The following is a 25,323-nucleotide window of genomic DNA, read 5'->3' as shown; positions in this document are numbered from 1 at the left end:
GATGGGATGAGACACAGTGCCGAAGGCATTAGAGAGATCAAGGAATAGACAGGAGACAAGGTGGTTGTTGTCCCTAGCTTCTGCAACCTTTTGAGTAAAGGATAGTAAGGCAGTCGAGGCACTGTGTTTGGGGCGGAAAGGTGTTGTGAGGGGGTAAGGAGACTTTTGTGAATGAGATAGGACAGTAGTTGAGTATGTATACATTTTTCAAGGATCGTAGAGAGTGGTGAGAGAATAGCGATTGCTCTATAGTTAGAGGGTTCAGCAGAGTTGCCACCTGTGTGCAGAGGAGTGGTATAGAAGGATTTCCATATTTCTGTATGATAGATTCCTGAATGGAGTGTTTGATTAAGATAGATGCAGGATATGCAATAGAGTCAACAGCAGTTTTCAGAAACTGAGGGGGGAGTTTATCAGTGGAGAGAGAGCATGGTTTTAGTTTAAGAAGCAGGGATTTGATGTATTTAGTAGAAACAGTTCGCAAGGTAAAAGGCTGAGAGACAGAGGAACACAGAGGTTTAGGGAGAGGTGAGGGTGACACAGAAGAGTTGGGATGAGGAGAGTTACCAGAGAGTAGGAGTTTATAGATGCTGACTATGAAGTGTTTGTTGAGTAAGTCTGCAGTTTCAGAGGGAGGGTGATATGGGAAAGGGTTAGGGATGGTAGGAGAACCAGTGTGGAGCAGGGAGTTGATAGTATTCCAGAATTTCTTGGGGTCATTTGGGTGGGAGCTTTGAAATTTAGTGAAATATTGGCATTTATCCAAAATAATAAATTTTCTACACAATTTCTGCGTTGCTTATAACCTTGAAGCAAGGTGGGAGTTTTAGTGGTTTGCCATTTTTTCCATAGAGCATCTCTTTCATGCATCAAAGCATGAGTAGCTTTGGAGAGCCAGGGTGCAAAATTAGATTTGGTTCTGATTTTGAGAGTTGGAGGAAGAGAGTTTAGGACATCAAGGAAAATGTGGTTGAATTTAGTAACAGCATCATTGAGCGAGAGAGTTTTTAGGAAAGACCAATTGATGGCAGAGAGTCTATAGTTAAAGGTTTCAGGGGAAAAGCTAGTCAGTTTCCTACAATCTCTGTAGAGATGGGGCTTAGAGAGATGAGGAGAGCGCCTTAAGATAGAGATGGGAAAATGGTCATTAATAATGTCAGGGAAGGTAGAAGGGTTACAGTAGTTGTTAGGAGAGTTGATCAAGATCCTGTCAATTGTGGAAACAGTAGCATTTTTACTGTAGTGGGTAGTGGTAGTGATCAATTGTGAGAATCCATACAGGTTTATGAAATGTTGGGGTGAGTGACCAATAAGGGAGTTCCAATCGATATTAACATCTTCAAGAATGATGGTTTCTTAGGGGATGGAGTTGTTTATCCAGGAGAGTATATTTTCAAGGATAGGGATATTTTTACCTGGGGGGGATATAGATAGAGGCAATAGCAAACTTCCTATAGTTATTGATGTGGCAGTCAAAACTAGGCAAGGTAATGCCTATAGGTGTTAGCATCAGTGAGACAAAGTACAAGATAGCTACCCCACCACCTTTTTGAGTGTCCTATCAGACCTATAGATATTGTTTTGAGATGGCAGAAATACAGAGGAATTGATATGCAGTTTTAGCCAGGTTTCCGATAAGGCCAGAATGTGAGGTTTGTTTTGGGCCAGCCATGCGTGAAGTTCACAAGTTTTGTTGTTTAGGATTTTGATGTTCATTGCAGAGATAGAGAGATGTTTGAGGCTGGATATATTTGAGGATGTTTTTTGGGGGATAGCAGATGAAGGTGGAGGGATAGTGGAGGGGGGATTAGGATGGATGTCACCAGAAACCAGAAGGGCAAAGACAAGATGGAAAAGGTGAGGGTGGTCAGTAAGGGGAATGGGGTATTTGAGTTTGGACTTAGAAGTAAGAGTAGGGTAGGCTATGAGTTTAAATTTAAGACATTGAAAGGGGGAGAGACAGAAAGGAGAGGGGGCAGTAGTCAGTGGAGATTGCTTATATGTTGGAAGAGGACTGGAAAAGGGAAAGGTGGGGAAGAGGTGAAGATATGGAGCTCAGTGTGGTAGGAAGTGCTTAGGGCTAGTGAGATTAGAAGTGGGAGAAATAACAGTAAGGATAGCATTGTGTGATGATAAAAGGAGGGGAATAGTTATAGGAAAAAATATAAAGAAATATATTAGGGAAGGGTGGTGGGTAGAGATAAGCAGTGTGAGGAAAGGAACAGTATTGAGGGGTGGAAATAGTGAGTAGGTGTGCTAGGGAGTGAAAGAGTTAAGTGTGAGAGAGGCAAACCACAGAGCAGGCAGCCCAAGGTGGGTGGGGAAAAGAGGAAGATTGGATACAAGGTGGGAGGAGTGAAAGGGAGAGAGTACAAGTTATGATGGTGGGAGGGGGCTGTGGGAGTGAGCAGAAACGAGGTGAAAGTATAAATTTGAGGATACTTGGGGTGGGTGGAATTCGGGGATGGGAGAGGAGTGAAGCGAGCCTGAGCAAAGCGAGGGGGAGCAGAGCGGACAAAACTACCCTGCAAGTAAGTTGAATGTAAGGGCCTAAAACCTGCACTCAGCACTTTAATTTTACTTACTTTTAGCAGGAAAAACAGACCAACAGTATGCAATTTTGAGGTTTTTATCAGGGTTACTTGTTCAAATGTCAGACAAATAAGTAAAACTTAATCTATGTCTGAAAGTTAGAAAGCCATAAAGGTACAAGGTATAGCTGTAAAAATTAGGGTCAGTGAGACAAATGTATGAATCAGTTTACTTTAGTTACAGGGGAAAAGAGGCAAAACATGGAGCAGAAAGACCCCTAGGACTGACCAAAATGGTGACTCACTTTGTTACACGGCACAGTAAAAGAGAGTTTAACAAATGTTTTTTTTTATGTTTATAACCTACACTGTTTAATTGTTGGGAGAGAAGAAGTTGTTGTTAGAGACTGTGGTGGCCAATTGCAATCCCGTAGACACCGTTTTGCAGGAGCTGCAGTACGCTAGTGTGGTTAAATGTAGAGTGTGACTAGAAAAAAAAGAATAACAGAAATCCTAGGGTAAGCATTAAGGCAGCAAGAGGCAGTTATTGTACAATAGTACAATCAGAGAGATTTGAGGGAGGTAAAAGTAGCACACTTCATAGTGGACTAGGGTTTATGACTAAGAAAACTTAGTAGTAGAGAACATAACAAACACTTGCCAGATTTTACAGATATACCAGAAAAACTAATCAATCGTTCATCATTGTTCAAATGCAAAATAGTCAGTAAAAGCAATTCCAGTATAGCTAGCGCAAGTTGTTCACGTCGTAAATGCACTTATTCAATGTGTATGAGCAATTTAAACATTAAAAACATATGCAGCAAGTAGTTGCTCTGATGATTATACACTTTATCTAGGTGCAGGTTCAGTTTAGAACACAAATATTAGGACAGAGTTCAGTAAAGTCATTAGCTACTTAAAAATCTTCTGCAACAAAATAGAGCAGTCTATGCAATATCACAGCCTAGAAACAGGTCATACAGTCACACACAAAAACATCATCAGCTCTCAGCTGCATAAAAATACATAAAAATACCACTTCTACTTAAATGCTCTCTCTAAATCCCCCATAAACAATAAATGCTATAATGTTTGCTGCCTAAATGCTTGCAGTATCAGAAATAAGTTAGACTTCCTGGAAAACTGTGTCATAGAAAATATGGCATAATGACTCCACTTGCCCCTCAGCATTCATGCACAATAGCATCCATGTATACCCAAATAATAGACCTCACTTAAAAAATAGTGGGGGGGGGGTCACAACACTTCTAGTAAGGAAAACCCAAAGTAAACCAAACCAATAAAATATAGCACCTTCATTAGTCAAGGATCTTCAAACTAGAAATTGCCTCTCTAACCATTAGCAACTAAACCAGTGTACTTGAGGTAATTGACATTCCCCTTTTATTGCCATAACTCTTAGAATTCATATTTAGGAATATTAAAACTTAGTAAAAATAATCATGTACTAATTGGTGAAAATGTTAATAATGTTTTAATACTGGTTTTCTTGGATTAAAGAAGCATCCCATTAAACCACACATTATCTCAAAAACATCACCCAGTTTTTCCACTCACCCACCTATCCACCTGTACTAACCCTGCTAGCAGTTAATATCACTCTACTAGATTTATTTATAACACCCTCCACAGATTTGAAAATGTAGACAACCTCCCCTGTACAGTTAGTGATCTCTGCATCTAAGCTACCCTTTCTTCTGGGACATTCAGATTACACCCAGAAAAAATAGACACAACTTTCTAGGGTTCAAAGAATCTCTTGTAGTAGCAGAGCACCTAAATAGCCTAGATTGGTTCACCATCTAACAGTCCAGTAATCCACTGCATATCTGCTCCATGTTAAATGTTCTAATTTTCCCCATCGTTGGATAACGCATTCCACTTTAAAAAATGGCTAAGGGATCAACATTGCCATCATATTAATAACAAATAATGAAAATCTAGGAAAAATACATATTCATTTAGGCCATTCAGAACAGCTCTAGGCTGGAACCTAGTACTTTTTACTGAATGGTGTACTGAATAGTCTGATTAAATTTTTGTTTCTGTAACTTTATTGTTTTTTTATTATTTTGATTTCTTTGCTTGTGATGTCATTGTCACTGGATTTCTCTTAACCCCCTCCCCTCTAGAAAACCAGAAACAAAGCCTGTAAACAGTGAAATTAAACTAATAAAGCCATTAATCATGAGGCATTTTTTCATTTGGGCTCAAATGCAAAATAAAAATCAAACAAGGTAACTCCTTATATAATAGAAAAAACAAACTGTGATGACATCAGCCCAAGCTTTTCTAGTAACTGATAAAAAGAAATTGCCTATTTCGAGAATAATCTGTAATACAGATTTGCTTCTTATAGAAACTTTCTACTTTCAGGTGTTTGAGTCATTAGTAACCTCCTAGCTCTCCACCCATTCCCAATATAAATAAATCACCTGCCCCTCATGCATCCAGCCAACTAAGCCAATGGTAACCTTTCTGCCCCGCCCAACACATTACTTCCATTATTTTCAAGCTATTTCCACTAAAATGTTTGGAACTGCTTGGAAACTAGAAAGGAAAACAAATCCCAACCTGTGTAGTATTCACCTTACCTGCCTTCATATTACAGATAGTCTTCTAATTCCCCCAGTTAAATTTTAACCTCTCCGTGACTTCTTGCATTGTTCCCCTCAATTTAACCTTTTGCTAATTGTCTCTATTCCTAAAAAGCTATCTCTCTCTTCCCTAAGGGATTCACATGGATTCAGATCACTGTCATGCCTCTGTCTTTCTACAAAACTATTTTAAAATGTCATTTATCAACACCGGTTTTACTACATCAAAAAGCATATTTATTTCTCTGATGACCAGCGTGGTTTAGATTATACCCATCACTTGGATGTAAAATACAAATTAATGCCTTCCCCTACTCACTCTGGCATCATGGAAATCATGCCATGACTCCAATAAAACCTCTCTGTTGTCTCACTTCTGGAAATAAAAAGCTTCTGTAAAATTGTCCTGCAGACTGGAACCACCTTTCCACAGAACCCTGGCAGCTGACAGAATACGCACAAGTTTGAAAAGACCTGATGAAATACCTTAGAGACTCATTAATGTGCCCATTGATAATTCTACATCAAAAATCTTCTCCTCCAAGCAATTTCAAATATCTTTGCTCTAATTAAGATGTTAGATTTTCCCCACTCTCATGAGAGATGTAATAAAAGTATAAATAAGTAATATATAATAAAAGCTATGTATTCAAACTCCTGCTACTCTATGTAACATGCAATTGTTATTCCAATGTTTACCTTCTATTATGACTGTAATGTGCATCACTGTTCTGCTACAAGAGTTACAAAGCGGAGACATCAGATTGGATAAGACTGCATAGCCTCTGACCCTTGTTCTTTGCATTACTGACTTTATTGTTTACAGAGTGTTTGAATATTGGCACAGTTAGGCATGCTCATACAATTATTGCCCTAGTTCTGATGCATGCATATAGATTTATGTATACTTGTGCAAGTTTCTTTATAGTTATGCAATTTATGCTAGTTCTGAGTCTCTCATTTTTCAACAATGATCTATCACCTGGCAATTTTTGATTTTTTCTTGTTTATATCTCTGTAATACTTTGTGTTACAGCACCTATGTAGTGGCTGAAAATTCTCTATGGACCAGTTCACATATCCTGTCAACAAAGAATAAATGAATAAATAAATAACATGCTTACAGCAATCTATACTGATACATATAAAAACTTTCTTGGTTATGGAGAAAGATTGTCTCCAAGGTACAACCATCAAGTATAACTCTGGAACCTTAAATCTAACAGCCAAATACAATTTACTGGTTCACCAGTTGTCTGGTGAGTAGGACTGTCATTGACCAATTTGGTAGTACAGTGGCTGAAGAAGGTATCTTCAGTTAGGAGTCTGTTCTTCAGCCCATTTATTCTGTTTATTTATAAACAGCCTTACTAGAACTATACTTATCACTTTAATGACACTGTAAACAAATAATAATATCTTGTACATACTTAGTCCTTCCATGGCCCCTATCCAAAAAGGACTCAAAGAAAAATATCCAAGGTCTGCCATTTGTTCACTTCCAACCACTTCATCCTTAACAGCCCCAAACACAGCTGCTGTGTTATTTGGTGGCACCAAATGCTTTAAGTTGGTCTATTTATGGCAGGTGTTTTAGGTCCTGTATTCTCTTTGTGAGAAACCTCTAGGGCATTCAACTTGTTGCATGTTCTTTTCCACTACATGACAAAGGTGACATTATACTTGATGAATGGCCTGATGAGGGCTCAGTAGAGGGGGACAATGACATATTTATTTCTAGACGTTATGTCTCTACTTATAAGTTGCACAATATAAAAAGGATATCCTTAAGACAGTGGACAGATGTTGGTCAAACGATAGCTCATGGTCCACATATGTTCCTAAGTGTTTTAGGGGCATATTGTCTATGTGGTAGTTTTCTAGGGTAGTCAGTTTCCAAAAGGATGTAATAATGCATTTTTTGGCATTTAGTTGACAATGGCACCAGTTATTTGTTTGGGACAAGCCTTTCTGCAGTATGGCTAAATCATTTGGGGATTTGATAACTGCTCCCAACTTGCAATTGCAATAATCTGCAAATTTGGTCAGCCAGAGGGAATACATTCATAATCCCAAAGGAAAAGAACACAGACAACTCAAACACTGACCACATAAGGTTGAAACACAAAATGCCAAACAATCTAAAAACAAGAGCTATGCAGGGGCAGGAGGGGCACACCCTCCTGTATTCCCTGTACCTCCCATGTGATAGACTGTTCACTCCACACAGCTCCTGCTAACCATATACATATGTATATCTTGCATTCTCACCCATGCATACAGCACATCGGGCAACAAGCACCCTTCAGCACTCATTTCCATCGCAGGTACAGGTTTTACTGGATCGGTTTTCTAGGCCGAGGACCAACCCTCCTCAAAGGGTGCACAACACACTCGCATGCACATAGTCAAACCTAGAGCCAATTTAGAGTGTCCAGTGCACGTACAGCATGTCTTTGGAATGTGGGAGGAAAGCAGAGCACCTGAAGGAAACCCACACAAACACAGGGAGGACATGCAGACTCCACATAGAAGGCACCCCAGCTGAGAATCAAACCGGAGAACCTCTTGCTGTGAGGCAACAACGCTAACTACTGCACTGATGCACCATTCATACATATATGTGTGTGCGTGTGTGTGTGTGTGTGTGTGTGTGTGTGTGTGTGTGTGTGTGTGCGTGCGTGTGTGTTTGTATGTGTATTTGTATACATATATATGTACTAAACACGTGCCCAACATGGGGAAAAATGCCCTCTTCCCCACTGTAGTGCAATCCTGGAGTTAGTATATATAGTTGGGAGGTGGGGGGGGTGCAGGTGGGTTTCAGTTGGGTTTCAGATGGTACGGTGTGCTTTGTGTAGTTTTGGGCAAGTGTTTAGTTGCCATGGGAAAAAGTACATGGTTTGGGATTTTTAATTTCGACTTTGGGAAGGTTTGTGATTTGACATGTCGGTAAACTGGGTTTCAGGGAAGTGGACTGTCAGTACACTGAAGGTAATCCATATATATATATATATATATATATATATATATATATATATATATATATATATATATATATATATTTATATATGCACATAGATACATACATATATATATATATATATATATATATATATATAGATAGATATATAGATATATATATATATATATATATATACATAGATAGATATATATATATATATATATATATATATATATATATATATATAGATATATGCACACACACACACACACACACACACACACACACACACACACACACACACACACATAGTAAATCCAAGATTGCACCACAGTGGGGAAAGGTCAAAAACCCAATCCCTACTCTGTCGCAGTCTTGAACAACAAGCTACCAGCTTTTCAGATTCTCTAAAAAGTCAGTAGCAAATGCTTTTGGCGTTTTGTGTTTTGACCTTCTGTAGTTGATCTTTCAGCCATTGTTGTTTGTTTATTCTGGATTCTAAATGTATCCCTGCCAGATTCCCTTGGTGTTTGCCTTTACTTTTGAGAAGTAGATGCCAAACAGGGAGGTCCCAGCATAGAGCCCTGTGAGACTCCATTGGTCACTGGCCTTTTCTTGGAGGTAGTGTCCCCTATCTTGATTTCCTGTGTCCTATCTGTGAGCCAGTCGGCAACCCAATGAGTGAAAGGAGTTTATTCTTAGTTTGTTGAGCTTCTCCCCTATGCTAGAGTGGGGGTTGTGTCAAAGGCTTTAGCCAGATCTAGATAGGTGGTATGTACCTTGTTACCTTCATTCATTGCTTTGGTGACTTTTTTCTATCAAGTCCACCAGGTTGAGTAAGCATGTCCTGCCTTTGATGAAGCCAAACTGAGAAGAGTTCAGTGTTTGGAGGTTCCCAAATGTCCTTATTGATTGATTTATTCCATGATAAGTATTTCCATGGGTTTTACATATGGGTCAGTAATTACCTGGGTCAGTGAAGGGTCCTTCCTTGTGTAGGGATATGACTGTCACTGTCCTGACTGTTTCAGCACAATGCCTGTGTGGAGGCTGAGGTTAAGAGCATAGATAGATTATGGTTCATGCAATTCAAGATACTTTCTGGGATATTGTCAGGAACCACTGATGCAGTTTTGTTTTAGATAGCACTTTCAGGACTTCGTCCTGTATAATAGATTGGCTGGATCAGTTTACAATATTTGTTGTGAGATCATAGGTGGCAGTCGAGGGGTGAATTTGGAGCTGAATTTATCACCCAGCAGGTTGGCTATATCTTCAGCTTCAGTGTAGGTTGTGTCATTCAAAATCATCTCAGCACTTTTTCCATGCAGAGCCCTTGAGATTGGAAGCATAGCTAAGGAAGGCATTGTGGATGTTCTTAGCTTGGGTGCTTTTTTGCCTTAAACCTGACTGGTGGTTTTAATTCAGTTCCTGAGTTGCTTATTTATTTTAATGGTGGTGGCTGTGGTATGCTGGTGTTATTCTTCTTATTTATAGGCATAAGCTCTGCAACCAAAGAGACTTGTTTATATTGTAGCATCACCAGGAAGTTTTGTTTTTGTGGTTTGCCCTGCACTTGATCCTAAAGGGTAGGGCTACTTCTGTGCAGTTGTTGACATGCTGGCATAAGATAGCAGTGTATGTTTCTACATACTCAGCAGAATTTCCTGAGTTTCAGAGGACTTTCCAGGATGTCAGTTAGAAGTAGGACGTTTGCCTTGGAAAAATTTCTAAAGGCATCATGGACAGCTGGGGTCTCAGGTTTCAATTTATTTTGAGGGAAACAACATTATGGTCTGACCTGACAAGTTATGGTGATATGCAAAGGGTTGGCGCAGGTTTATCCTATATTAATAAGGATGAAGTTGAGGATGTTACTTCCCCTAGTGGGTAGTCTGACTAGTTGTTCCAGAGCATTTGTTTTTACAAAGTCCAGAAATCTTTGCTCTAGCACACTAATGGTGGTGTATGTTTCCAATTCTATTGCTGGAGCTGGGTAGTTAGTCACCCAGGAAAATGGTATTGGGTTTAATTCTGAGTGGGAGGTTGGCATAATGGTTAAGGTGTTTACCTTACAAACACAAGGTGCAGGGTTTGATTCTCACATTGGACAATTGTCTAGGCTTAAAATGGCCCACAAGGGTAGTTAGCCTAGTACTAATCTATGAACCTATGATTCCAGTTCCTGTAAATAGGTGTTATGGCTGTCTTGGGACATAGATGGTGTCCTATAGATAGCTAGAATGTGATAATGAACTTCACTAATGGTGAGCTAAACATGAACGGTGTCTAACGCATTATGCTGCTTGAGCAGCCTTGATGTGAGTCTCTTCTGGACAAAGACTGAGACACCACCACCTTTTTCCCTCAACCTGCATAGTGCTTATCTAAATGCGTGGAAGGCATTGTAGCCTTGCACAAGCCAGATTACTCTCCGTTGCTTTAAACCAATTCTATGTCATTACACAGACACCAATGTCCTCCAAGCTGAGGAGAGCTTTTACTGACTATTGTTTCTTGTTTACACTCCTAGCATTGATCAGCAGCCCTTTCATATTCTCCTTTACTTTTTTTTTAGGTTGGTAGGTTATCTAGTTGGTATTGCCTAAAAAAGGCACTATGGGGTTGATAATTTCACAGCCGATAAACCTAAAGGGGATAGGTGTAGACCATCTTTAATGAAGCAGCATGGTCTGTTAATCATATCCGTCCATGCTGATAACTATTGTACCCCATTTGAATGACACCAAATTCTAAGCTAATTATATATTATATGAAATCAATTATTTTTTGCTCATATTGCAGCATCATCCTTCGAGAGGGTAGAATGCTGCTCAGTGCTAGGCTCATACATGCCTGGGACACAAAGATTAAGAACTCCATTATGTTTCTCTTAATATAGTCCAAGTAGGTATGTTTCAAGTCATTAATACCCACATTTACTATAACAGAGTCATACTGGTTCTTACTGTTCAAGGACTTGAGTGCATGCATGATCTGATGGATCTTGGCACCAGATAAGCAACTAACCATCACTCTTTCCTTACCCAGCCTGGTAAGGGGCACATCTGTATGTCATACAATATTATCATCTATGACTTCAATTTTAGGTTGGGCAGAGGCTTCCTCTTATGGGCTTAGCTATGTGAGGTTGTAGATTTCTAATATAAATCCATACATAATTAAATGAATTATGTCCTAGCTATTAGGATTATCTCAGGCTGCAGTTATCCAAGAGAATAAATCTAAATACATAGAAATGATTTCAGGAATACTATGGGAGTCTGTGTTTAGCCCTCCGCTGTTTAATATAGTGTTTTCAACAACCCCCAATGTTACAAAGTGTTGGCTAAGCACATATGCTAACAATAGCAAGACAGGGTTTGTTATTGCTGACAGTAATGATTATCACATAAATTAATTCTTACTTGACAAAAATCTCATATTGGGCTAATAATATTGGGTTACAGTTCAGTCCAGACAAGTATAATAGTGTGTGTTTTAAAACTCCTGCTATATTAAAGCCACTTTCATTTATATCAAATACACTTAAGACGAGCAGAATGTTATAATTCAAAGTGGAAAGGGATAATGATGAACCAAGGGGGAAGTTCAAGATATAAGGGGATAGTGGGATTTTGGATGCAGATCCTTAAGGAGATTAATAAGAACCATACAGAATATTATATTTATAACACAGAAGAAAGTATTCTAAGAACTAAGCCAACACAAGAATGGAGAAAGGTGATTTTTGCCAATAGATTTGACTGCAAGTAGGGGTACAGAAAATAGGCAAGAGGGGGCTGGACAAAACTGGCAAAAGAACCAAAGTATTGGGAGAAAATATCCAGAGAGGAAAATGTGATATAGTTGAATGAGGCCAGGAAAACCTTTGGACTGCAGAACAGACACTGCCCTCCCTATCAGGGGTTGATATCAGAGTACAGGCAAAGAGAAAAGGCCAGGGGAATCGTAAGTGAAAGACCTTCTCTGGCAGAGTTTTTAGTTGAATCTAGAACAGAAATTGCTGTTAAATGGATAATTACATGATAGTTATAAGAATCAGAGGGCATTAGATAAGATTGGAAAGAAAATATGGAAAAGCAGTTTTGCAGGGGAACAATGAGAGGATATAAGTGTGCCTCCCAAGTATCCAATAAAGTCCAGGAGGTTTAGAATTTTTGCTTGGAAGTGTTTGCATAGGTATTTATACCCCAATCAGACTTCAAAGAATTCCTCAGGTTGATAGCAAATGTCGGAGGTGTGATGTTTTGGGAGTGAATTGAGTTGGCTGATTTAAAAATTCCCTACAGAGTATTCTATCAGAAATATTGGGTAAGTAAATGGCTGCAACTAAGGAAATGATTCTTTTTAAGTTGGGACACCAGATCTGAATTGCCAAGACATAGTAAGGTCTTGTTAACTTTAATTCTGTTGGCTATCAAAAAAGCAATTACTAGAAAATGGAAATCTAAGTCTAAATCAACTGTATTTGAAGTATTGAATATTATAAAAGAGAGAAAAGAGTGGGAAGAGGGATCTTTAGAAAAAGGGAGGAGCACTTTACATGGAATTTGAAACTGTGCAAACAATACAGTCAGCATATTGTTTACTAGGAGGAGTGAGGTTTAATGGAAGGCAAGAATTCAGCAAAGTATGTAAATTTGGGCTGATGAGAATTATAAAGAAAGAAAATATATGTGATGTATAATGCATGTACATGGAAAACCAGTTAATATGGTGTGGTTTGGTTTCTGTTAATGTATGTTTGCCTATGTCTTAAGTGATAATTTAATAAAGGTGTTTAAAAATACACTTCAGGTAGTGAATCAGTATAAATGTTTTGGTAAAAATGTATCAACTTTTCATTCATTATACATTTGGACACCATTACAAGCTAAAAGAATTGATAAGACTGTATTATACTGGAACTAACTAGAAACAATTGAAATGAGCTGTAATGAAAGTCTGTATCTATTAATTACCCAAACCTGTGCAGAACAGTTGACACTCTCTCCTTTATGGGCCAAGTCTTTTTGTACTTTCACAATAAATTCTGCAAACACTGTAGTTTGGTTAATAATGCTTTATTAGATGTTAACAATATCCAAATACTGCCTTCAATAACTCTGCTGATAAACAATAGCAGTCTGTAAAAAATTCTGCAATGCTGGATACCAATAAAAGTGCTTATAAATATATCCAAAGTACTGCACAAATATTCTTATTCTCCTGAATACTATCAACTGAAACAGTCTTTATCTCCTGAATAGTATGGGTATATGACCTAACTTCTATACTCAGGCTCAAGTGTCTGTACTGTAAAAGATTGTTTTACATATCAGTCCAAAAGTTAACTGACTGACTTTACTGACTGTGTCTGAAGTATTTCCTAATAATACCAAAACCATGTAATGTTTTACACTCCTCATTAGCCTTGGTTTTCAAGCATTGTCTTGCATATGCCTCACAGTGCATAACTGTCTATTCTTTATCTAGCATTCCATTGCAAGTACACATATCCTTCCCTTGAGAAAGGAACGTTCTGTAGCTTTCCCTTGAAACTATTATTGCTGCACATCTTATGCTTAGCCAGCAAGATTATCTTTTCCTTCCTACTGAACTGTCTTTCCCTGAAAATGAATGCATACAATTAAACACAAGCCTGAATCTATACTTTCAGGCCTAATATTCTACCTTAATGTACTATAGTTAACTCACTAAGAATACCCTCAGTCTAACACAAGCCTAAGCTATGAAGCAGATGAGTATTATGGTTAAGAATTTAGCAGTAAGTAACTTATCAATTTTGTCATTATTATGTATTTATAAGACCTACATTGGATTATAATAATATTTTTAAATATATTCTAAGACACAACTAAATAAATTAGAATCTGTCCAAAGGGAATTCACAAAGAAAATCATGTACCAATTGAGTATGATTTTTATTTATTTTATTTATTTTACATTTGTTGTATGATGTATGATATGATATATGATGTATGATATGATACATGATATATGAAGGATGGTGTAAATATCTTAGTCTACAGATCTGTTAGGAGCAAATTTATTTTTGCTAATAAGATATTTCATGACAAATTTCTACAAACTCTCTGTTGGATATTGGAACATGTCAGGGTAAAATTGAACTCATGTTTAGTGATTTAAGATTTCATATCTCTAGATTTAATACTACACAAAGATCTTCTTTCTTATCTCTTAGAGATGTGGCTTTAAGGAATAAACTGCTCATCTCTATTAGGCAATCAGACAATATAACAAACTTCAAGATCAGTCTAAACTGTTGGGTAGGAGAATAAGTGTAAGATCCTGATATATGTGAATCAGCATTTCTTGATGGTCACATGACTAGAACACTGTATAATAACTTATGAACACATGACTTTGCATATGGAGAGTGTTGCTGAGGGTGCTTAATACTTCTGATATATTTGGAGGTCTTTCTGGTTTGTGTAGATTTATATTGAGACCCTCAGCATATGACGGATTATGTGTTTAAAGATATGGTGAGATGTGTTGTGGGGTACACTGATGATGATCATCCTGGTGTCCGAGTGGTCTGTGAGATTTTAGCTTTCATTGATGTTATGTGTGTACAATTCTCACACACTGCATTATGTGTTTGAGTATTACTTCTCTTATTTCCAAAGTCCCATTTCCATGGGGAAAAAAAACAACTTTAAAAATTCTTCCTTAAATAATACCATAATTGAAATTACCTCGCATACAAAACTACTTGGCATGATGATTGACAACAATCTTAAATTCTGTGCATATCCACAACAGTATCAAAAAAAAAAATCAAACATTAGGCAGTCTGCATAAAGACATTCCTTACAGACTCTGCCAAGGTAACTCTAGCTACCATTTACCTCTTACCCTCTCACCTGCATCAAGCTCCTATCATGACCAACCTGCAAACTTCACTTAGTTCTAAACTTCAACAGTGCTATAACAAATTCACCAGATTCACTTGCAATAAACCTTACAATACCCACCATTGATTAGCACAGAAAAACTTAACTGATGCTTCCTCATCACCTAACTCACTTTAACCCATAAAATCATCCATATCCCATCCAACTGTCCTCAACAATTAGATCCCTTCTCCAACACTATCTTCCACATCATTCCATTTGGTCAAATAATAAATAACTGCTTACCATCTGCAAACCACATAGGGCTGCCGGTGTCAATCTCTATTCCAATAATGTAGCTAGAACTTGAAATAAAATTTCTATATTAATCGGGTCTATCACACCTTTCATCTTTTCAAACCATTACAAAAAGACTTCCTCTCTGCCTCCTCATCTGAGAAATAACTCTCTAACACCCTTCATCATCTTTCTTTTACCTCCCTTTCAAGCACTAAATCACTTAACCTGTGTATTCCCTTCTAATACTATATTGTGTGTCTTAAACTACTATGCCTCCTAATTAGCACAACCAAATTACTATTCCATTTCTGCTAACCATCAAGTGTCCTATTTCCTCTTATACCTCACTCTATTGCATTTCTTAAATTGCTTTTACTGATCTTATACACCACTCTTCTATCTGTAAAGTCACAATACAAGGCTTGTAAATTTAATATTTTTGAATATCAATGCAAATTTTATTATACTGACTATTATGCTATGTTATGCACTGAAACTGCATGATAAAATTTGTTATTGTGAATATTGATTGCATGATATGTTGGAGCTTTTATCCCCGGGCCTCACTGAAAAAAGGGCACTTGTGTCCAGTCGGGCTTTCATGGTAAACAAATGTCAATAAATAAACAAAATAAATACAATTTCCCTTCTCACTGAGATTTCAATGAGTAACTTTCAAAAGGTGTTGCTTATATAATCAAGAAGCTTTGACTATTTTTGTGTCCACATTAAGTGATATTTGAACTGTAAATAATATAAAAAAGCTGAAGAACCAGAGGAAAAAGTGATTTTTTTCTACCTGGATATCAAATACTACACTATGCATGCCTTAATGAATTGATGCATACAAACACACCTACATAAAGGTGTGTGCGTGGCAGCTTCAGTTTATTACAGATCTCATGTCTTCATAACGCTCAACCTGCAGACATTGAAAATAGGAACAAAGGGCTGTGAAAAGTAGAAACATTCAGCTAAAAAATCTGGACATTAAATTAGCATAACTTTTGAATACCAAGTAACATAACTCTTCCCTTATCAAGTTTGTTTGTGTCTTTCGGCTTTTCCCGGTTAGGGGTCGCCACAGCGGAACTCCGGTCCACTAATGATTGGTAGTGGATTTTTACGTACCGGGTTACCAGCCCTGATGCACAACCTTCAATGAACGCACACCCTATTCACATATGCCTCCACACAGAAGACGCTCTAGCTGAGAATCGAACGGGACAACGCCTTGCTATGAGGCGACAACGCTACCGCAGCACCACCACCGCAGTTCTTCCCTTATCGAATAGTTATGTGAAATTCTACTCAGAAACACATTAAAAATACAGAAAGTGATAAGATTAATGGAAAAATATGTATATTATAAAAGAGACAGTGTAAAATCTGTAGACTTTTCTATCATACAAGGTAACTTGTTTTTACTTCAGAAGTTAGGTGATTAGAGAGATTCAGATAGTTGTGTAAAGGCATAAATCAAGCCTGAAAATATGGACATACCCCCAATTAGAAGCATCCCTTGCAGGGATAAACCAGGCCTGAAAATTTGAACACTCCTCAAAATAGGAATGTTTGAGAGGTCTGCATGCATTATTGTACCCAATCATTTTAGAACTTGCATTTTAGATGTTAAAATCATTAAGGCTTTAGCTTTTAAAAACATGTCTATCACCTCACTACTAATCTGGCCAGATATTGTTTTTTTTTTTTGCAGCACATATATCCATCAGCATCCGCCTGGTGGCATATTCAAAATATTTTATTCTAGAATTCATGTTATTATTGTGGCAATAGGAAGTACTGCCAGCCATGCCAGAAAAAGTAGGGCAGTGGATGTACAATTTATGCCAGAACAGCTAGCTGGAATTTTGTAAAGAATTATATGTCATTTATATATCAAACTGATTTGTACAGATGCTTGTGTCTGTGAGGTTTGCTTCTGTTAAAATGTATCAACAATGCACCCTGCTGGAAGGAAAAGAAATGTACATGTATTTTTGTAACTGAATTAAATGTATATGTTTTAACAGAGGACCGGAAAAAAAGAGGTTAATCTCAAACTTTAAAATATATCTGAAATTAAATTACTTTATGAGTTAAGCCATAAAGATGTTATCCCACAGCTTTGAATGGAGCCAGTGAGCAGGTTGTAGCTCCTGTAGGAAGAGTGGGATGGTTTTATTGTTTTATGGCTTCCAGATGCTTTAATAAAACTTAGCTAAAGATCTAGTGTGTATTGTAGCACATAGATGCTAAACCCTGGCAGCCTCTAGTGATGGGGAATAGTGTGGGAATCAGAAGTCAGATGACCAGATGTATGTGATGTCATTCTGTGCAAAAATAATGTTTAATATTAGAGGAGACTGAAGTCTCAGGGGCAGTCTGTTCTTGGAAACCTGACTAGAACGACCGTCACCCACATTATCTTGCCTTGCTCTATTCAGTAAATAGGAACAGTATTTTTTAGATTAGTAAGGAAAATATAGGGAGAATATTTAAGTATTGTTTTTCTGTAATTGTTTGAGTCTTTCCAGCTGTGTTATTTTTAATATTTCCTATGACTGAAACTCTGGTGATTACTGTAAATAGATATTTAGTATTTTCTTGTTCTAAAATTATTTATTGTTAAATATATTTAAACTTTTCATTGTGGCTAGTCCTATTTTATTAAATTTCTAAGAGTATTTTGCATATATTTATTTGGTGACAGCTCTGGGCACTCCTGAAGCTTTGCTGTTTGGTCATAATTGGGTACCCTTGTAAGAGACGTAAAGTAGCTGACATGGGTTCTGGTGGCAGTGATAACTACCTTATAGTCTGGGCAGAAAGGGGCACAGCAGGTGAATCTGTGCCAGCCTTTCCCAGGTGTGTGTGTGTGTTACCTGTTTATTATATTGCAAGCTGATATTTTCTAGGCACTTGTTGACTAATTAAGGTACACAGTACTTTATATAATTTTCAGTTAAGCTATAGGTTCATAGGCATGTAACCCAGGAGACTGTTAAGAAACCTAGCCCAATTTCCACACGACACTGTCTAGTTATGCGATTTTATTCATCACACAAATGGAAGCTGAGGAAATTGAACCCATGACCAAGTAGTGCAATTGATTAGTACGTTCAGCTGTTAGCTAAAAGGTTGGTGTTTCCAACCCACCCAGGGACATTGTTAAACAGAACCAGTAGCTCAGCAGGTAGCAAACTCTCCCTTGGTGCTGGAAGATCATAAAGTTATGGATTCCATTCCCACATCAAATGATTGGATTAATTTCTCTGGCAGTTAATGCAAAGGACTGAAGTTCTGACTTCTTAATGAGCTGCTGCCTGTGTCCTGAGTACAGTGTTTGAATCTTTCCACCTTTATTTACCGACTGTTTGACTTTGAGAGTGTCACTTAACCAGCGAGTACTTTGGAGCAATATGGAATTTTGCTAGACACACTAATGGTCTCCTACACTGCATGCCTAGTAACTACTGTAGTACGAACCTATAAGCAGCTTGTTACAGCTCATATCCTTAATCCTCTGTACTAACCGGGACTTTCTTTGATGTTGTACTAGTAACCTTAATAGGGTAATATAACTGCAACTGTTTTTTTTCATAACGTTTGTGTGTGTATTCCATGAAGTATATCAAATTATGTGATTATGTAATGTATTGCAGCTCTGTAGTCCATTCAAACAATGGTTTTGACATGCCCTCCCTAGTAGTGCTGGTATAGGCCAAAATACATGTCTCTCTTAAATAGTGCTGCTGATGACTGAATCTGAAGTAAATATGGATTTTGGGAATGAAGCAATCCTGGTCGTCATTGCTCAGTATGTATTCCAACTTTTTCGGGATTTAATCTGTTTTGTAATATTTTCATCATGCTTATCTTTCTTTTCCTGGTGAATAACAGCAGTGCATTGCATATCAATTTAACATAATATTCAGTTTAGTGTGTTTAATGTTATAAAATTCATTTCTATGTTTTCAAAGGGCAAAGACCTACTTAAAATGAGGCTATTTAAAAATTCTTTCTTGTGCAGTAATAGCAAGGTCTTCATTAAGCCAGCAGATGGCAGTATTGTATTATGCTTGACATCTCATGCCAGCACTGAAAATTGCTGCAGTGAAAATGGTGCATTATCATGTTTAGGTAGGAGCAAGCGATATACTTGGTCCTAGTCTTACTTTCAGCAAATAAAATGAATTGATAGATATTTCATATTATAATTATAAAGCGAGCTAGTCTATCTGCTGTATTTAGGGTTACCACCTCTCCCACTTTGCAAGGGACAGTCCCTCTTTGGGCAGTTGTGTCCTGACAAAAGATTGTAAAAATGGCAAATGTCCTGAGATTTTAGGACAAAATTATTTCCTATATTTTATGTAATAGTTGCATAAAACAGTTATTCTGTATCTAAAATACCTAAATGTTATAAGAAACAGAATAAGCAACTAAAATGTTACAAGAATAAGCTTTTAATTAGGCAAAAAAGTTAAGTTCTATCCTTTACACTGACCGAGGGTATGTGTCAGCCTGTAAAATCTGATGTTTGTACCGAAAATGTCCCACTTTGGCCATTTGAAAAGGTGGCAACCCTAGCTGTATTACTAAGTCACATTTTACATATATAACAGTACCGCTCTCTCAAGTGTATTTCATTAAGAGGAATGTTCCCGGTTTTGAATCTTAAAATGTCCTCCTTCCTTATTAATTCCACATTGAAACAATCTGTAAAATATTCAGTGTTAAGATTTTTTAACAGATATCATTGTAAATAATACTGATTCATATCAATTCATCACATTAACATTTTAGAAGTATAAAGCGACACATTTTAACCATTATGTGGTCTTCCTAATTAAAGCTGTTAGTAAGTGTTCCACATTTTGCTCATTTATTCCACATTATGAGAGGTAATGTTCTGCATTCTTTTTTTTTTATTCAGATATATTTTTATTTTTTAAAAGTCAAAGATCATACAAACTATGTACAAACAAATATAATAAACTATATACAAAGTCCATAAGAATGCATACATGTAAAGGGAAATCAGTATTTCTCTAATAAAATTTTCCGTTTCTCCCAAGCGAGTAATGTTCTGCATTCTTGAGACAGAAGGTTGAGAGTTATGCATTTGGAAATTTAAGCAAACTGCTTCAGTAAGTGTAATTAGTGTACACAATAAACATAATTATCAATCAACATAGCTAACAACACAGAATCATAATTCTTAATGAAGTATAAAATATCATGACCCATTATTTTTACTTTTTCTCGGAGTAACCAATTACAGTAGTAATCAGTATTTTTTTTTTAAATTATTAAGATTATTTCAAGTTTAAATTATTTGAAATACATGCTTATTAAGTAGTTTTTGCTAGGTATTTCCATGATGTAATACTTCTTGAATATTCTTACATGTTTAAGAGAGGAGTGATACCCGAAATGGAGGTCTGAGAAAAACATGCTTATGACAGAACAGGTCATAACTTTGCTATAATAATACATGCAAAAACTCAAAAAAAAAAAAGAGATAAGCAGAGGTCTTTTCATAACAAAAGGCTGCTCATTAAGCAAGTTGATAAACTATATCAACCTTTAAAAAAATTGCATAGTTTTTGTCCCCACTGTTTGTTAATCAGCAGCCTGTTTTTGGCCAATCATCCCAGCTAAGCATGAAAGGAGACCATGCAATGAACTGATCCTGAAAGTCATTCAAAACTTCTGCAAGTGATACTGCTAGCAAGCAGCTCCATTCCCAGCCATGAAGAAACAGAAATGGTTTCCCCTGTCTCTGCTAGCGAGATCACACTTCCCTGTCTGTTCCACAAGCACCCGCAAACCTTCTCCTCCCTGGGAGAGGCAAGTAGGCCTCACCCCCTTTATTCATCTTCCTCCCTGCCTGGCTCCACCAGTGCTAGAAATGCTAACTGAACCCCAGTTGCCTGGGTCAAAGTAAGGGCTCCAGCCTTATGTACCATGGAGCCAGGCTACATTAACATTTTTAAATGACAAAGAACAGTGACATTTAAAGACTCCTTGGTATAGTATGACAATATAAGAGTACATAATGGATCTAAAATCATTAACTTGAAATAAGTGGCTGCTTTTACTGAAACTAAAATAAAAATTACAAAACCCACCAAATGGGCAGCTAAATTATTATAAATGTGTACTATAGTGACAACTGGCAGGAAAATAAACTTGAAAGAAGCACATGAAATCCCCAACAGTTTGATGCAGAGATTTAAGTTCATGTCCTGTTAGAAATGCATCATGCAGCAATTCTGATTTTGATCTGTCTACTGTGTGATTCTGAGCAAGTCATTTGTCCTGAAAAAGGACTATATGCCCAGTGGGCTTACCTAGTCTAACAAACATTTCTTTCTTTTGTTTCTTCTTTACTGCTCCAGCCTTTTCAGTACCTCAAAACATTTGTGTTAGGATTGTTCAACATTAGCTAGGATTCATAAAAGAACATTTCTGTGGGTGCATGAAGGCCAAATTGTGCAGTCAAAAAAGCGCAATGTGGGTACATAAGGGTCAAAATAGTGCAATGTGACAACACTGGTTAAGTGTAAAGTAGGAGTAATGTTGTATAACCAGGTATAAATAAATAGGCATTTCACTGGCAAAAACAGAACAGGATGTGCAATGACTAGGACAGGACAGCAGTGAGTCATGTGACTTCATGAGCCCAGTAGTGTGCATGTAGCATGCTCGCAAAGATGCACATGCATACACAAAATAACATGTAATTATGAGGACAGTTGAAAAACCATATAAGGGCTACTCAGCAAAGCCTTTCAGTTTTTATATTATAAATAGAGAAGAAATTGGTGGATAGAACAGGCAGAAAGAGGAAAGATCAGGAGGAGAACAAAAAAGGGTTAGGAGAAAGTAAGAGTGATATGGGGATCAGGGAAGCAAGGGTATTTTTTGGGGGCAAGTACACATTTTATTATATTTTTAAGAAGGGTATTGGGGAAGGTACCATGGGGAAGGTGTGGATATGAAAATGGGTATAGGGATGGCAGCAGGGACAGACAATGAAGAAGACAGACTGACAGGGTTGATGCTAACACATATGGGGAAAGAAACACACAGGAGAGTGAGAGAGATATACAGAGAACAATTGGTGATGGGAGAACTGGACAACAAACTGAAGATAGAAATTAAACACAATAAAAGGAAACATCGTGATGGGGGATAGGGTGAGAGTGATTGCTGATTGTCATGATGTATAATACTGCACCCATCCTGAGGTCAGTCACTTGTGTGGCCACCTTCACTGGTGGGCCCAGTCACATTGGCCTGCTGGTCAGGGCCAGGCATTTGAATGACTCTGCCAATCACATGGACATGCACTCCAGGCTGCTCATGTGGGTGTCTATCTGCCAATCCACAAAGGCTGCCACTAGGCCTTCCACTTCTTCCTGGCTCACATACCAGGATCCCCCCATTGAAGCCCTCCTGATAAGGAGCTTACACCCCCTCCATGGAGAGAGTCCACCAGAAGACAACAGGCAGCAATCCAGGTCCCTCCCTGCTGGATGGCCTACATCACCCTGCAGCCAGGTGCACCTAGAGAACAATAGGGACCCAGCAGGTGGTGACAAGGTAGGCTTGTGATGCGGTGGTTGCAGCCACAAGACATCCATTGCTCTGGTCAGTGCTGCATAAAATATGAACAAATAGGGAGAAACAAAATAACAAAGGAAAAATAAAAATAAGACACTGGGAAAAAGAAAAGCAAATTCCAATAATGTGTGCTATACTACATTATAGTATAGGCCCAGGAGGAGTGAAATGCTGTGAAATTTGTACTGTCAAACAAAAAACAATATAGAGGCCTGACACAAATATACTAGAGAACCATGTGTACCACAATGGGAAAGGTTAAATGCCACCTAACCAGTCTTCTAAGTCTAAGACATTAGCACAGTCCATCATTTGCAAAAAGTGTGATTGCAAGGGGCAGTGAAACTAGGTTGCACAAACCCCTGATCATATGATGCCCAGCCTAGAGGAATTTTCCAGCAAGTGGCAGATATGGCCTACCAAACTTTGGTCTGTATAGCACTGGAGAGACCATGCCATATATACACCACCACAGAATTCCAAAGTGAATTCACATGGGACACTGAAACCTAATGGCAATACATAGAATGATATAGGACAGCTTACTATGAAGCATTAACCAACAGACTGTTAGATTCATACATATGGTATGCCAGGTGTAACTAAGACAGGCAGGGGCAGTGTTATAGCCAGAGTAAGAGTAAGGTATGGCAGGTTGACCAGGCCATTGTGTGTTAATGACACAGTGGACAGATATACGCATGGTACTGAAATTTGCCAACCAATTGGGTCCAAAGTAGACAACACGCAGGATGGTGGATGCATTCCCATGGTCAGCCCACTCTCCATCATAATGACACCACTGGGAATCCATTATGATAGGATGCATAGTAGAACACTTCAACTTACAGTTACAAAGTATGAGAGACATAAGGCAAAGCTTAAGCAATGTTGTGAATAATCAGCAGCAATGCAAATTTGGACAGCAGAAACCTAACAAATATATAGATATTAACATCAATTCCATACACATTTACCAATGCCTGGACAGTCATGCTTGTATCCTCTAGCATATCACCCTATTTTCCACTATCTCACTAGCTGGCAAAAAAAGGAATACCAATAACTGCTTATAGCTGAAAAAAGAATACTTTCCTATGTATAAGCACAATCACTGTTACTTACTGTGCATCTCTGGCATTGGTGAAGAAGATCACTGTGGTGTCTCTTCAAGTTGCTATAACAATGCTGCCACTCACCAGGTTGGGTGATGCCCATGGCAACACTCATCACTCTAGTAAGGCAGTGCCAGGCACCCACCTTGTAATGTGGACCCTCTGAGGGTTCTCCAGCATGCAGTCATGATGTTAAAATGTGTGATGTATAGAAATATTTTGGTCTCCCTCCTGCACCATGCAGGAGCCCTTACAAGTGTAGCCTTTTAGTAGCCATGACCACTTTACAGACTGATATCAAGAGGAAAATGGTAGCAAATTCACTTCAATGCACATTCTGGGAACCACATGACACACATCACAGGGCAGTAGAGCAGCGTGATGTAGTCCAATGCCAGTACATAGTTGCACATCACCAAAACTGCTGCCCAGAGGGTGCAGCCAGGTGAACTGGACATAAGTATAACTTTCTATATATCATGTTACCTTCCATGATGATAACATAGTGCCCTAGGGATTGCAAGATGAATATCAATAAAGTCTCCCCATGGAAGTCACAGACCTACTCAAGCATGCTGACGTGGCTTTTCAGTTTATGATAGCTGTTTACGGGCTGGCAAGTGCTAGTACACATTGTGATAAGTGTGTGATTCAGAATCATTTCCCCTACATTGCCTCATTAACATGTGTCATATTATGACCCCCAAAATATTTTATTTATTTTATTGACACTTGTTTACCGGAAAAGTTGTACTGGGCACAAGTGCCCTTTTTCAGCTGAGGCCTGGGAGAAAAACTCCACGGTATCATATTTAATGCAGTCAGTATTTACAATAAACTTTATAATGCAATTTCAGTGAATACATAGCATAATAACCAGTGTGATAAAATTTGTATTGATAGTCACAAACAATAATATACAAGCATTGTATTGAGAAGTTACAGATAGAAGAGTGGTGTATAAGGTAGGTAGGAGTAATTTAGGAAATACATTAGAGTGAGGTATTAGAGTGGATAATCAAGTTTAAGTGTAAGTAGAGGAGTAACAGTGGGATAGTAATTTGGTTCTGATAAACAGAAGTAGGTATAGTAGTTTAAGTACTACAGTAAAGTGCAGTATTAGGATGGGATACGCAGGTTAAGTGATTTAGTGTTTTAAAGGGAGGTATAAGAAAGGTTCATAGGTGTGTACTAGGCTAATGGCCCTATGGCCTTTGCAAGCCTAGCCATAGGATTACCCTGGCATAGTGCCACCCGACCTTAGTTTCCAGT

The sequence above is a fragment of the Protopterus annectens genome, chromosome 6.part0, assembly GCF_019279795.1.
Source record: "Protopterus annectens isolate FY-2018-M chromosome 6.part0, PAN1.0, whole genome shotgun sequence".
Lineage (NCBI taxonomy): Eukaryota > Metazoa > Chordata > Ceratodontiformes > Protopteridae > Protopterus > Protopterus annectens.
This window is presented reverse-complemented; position numbering follows the sequence as displayed.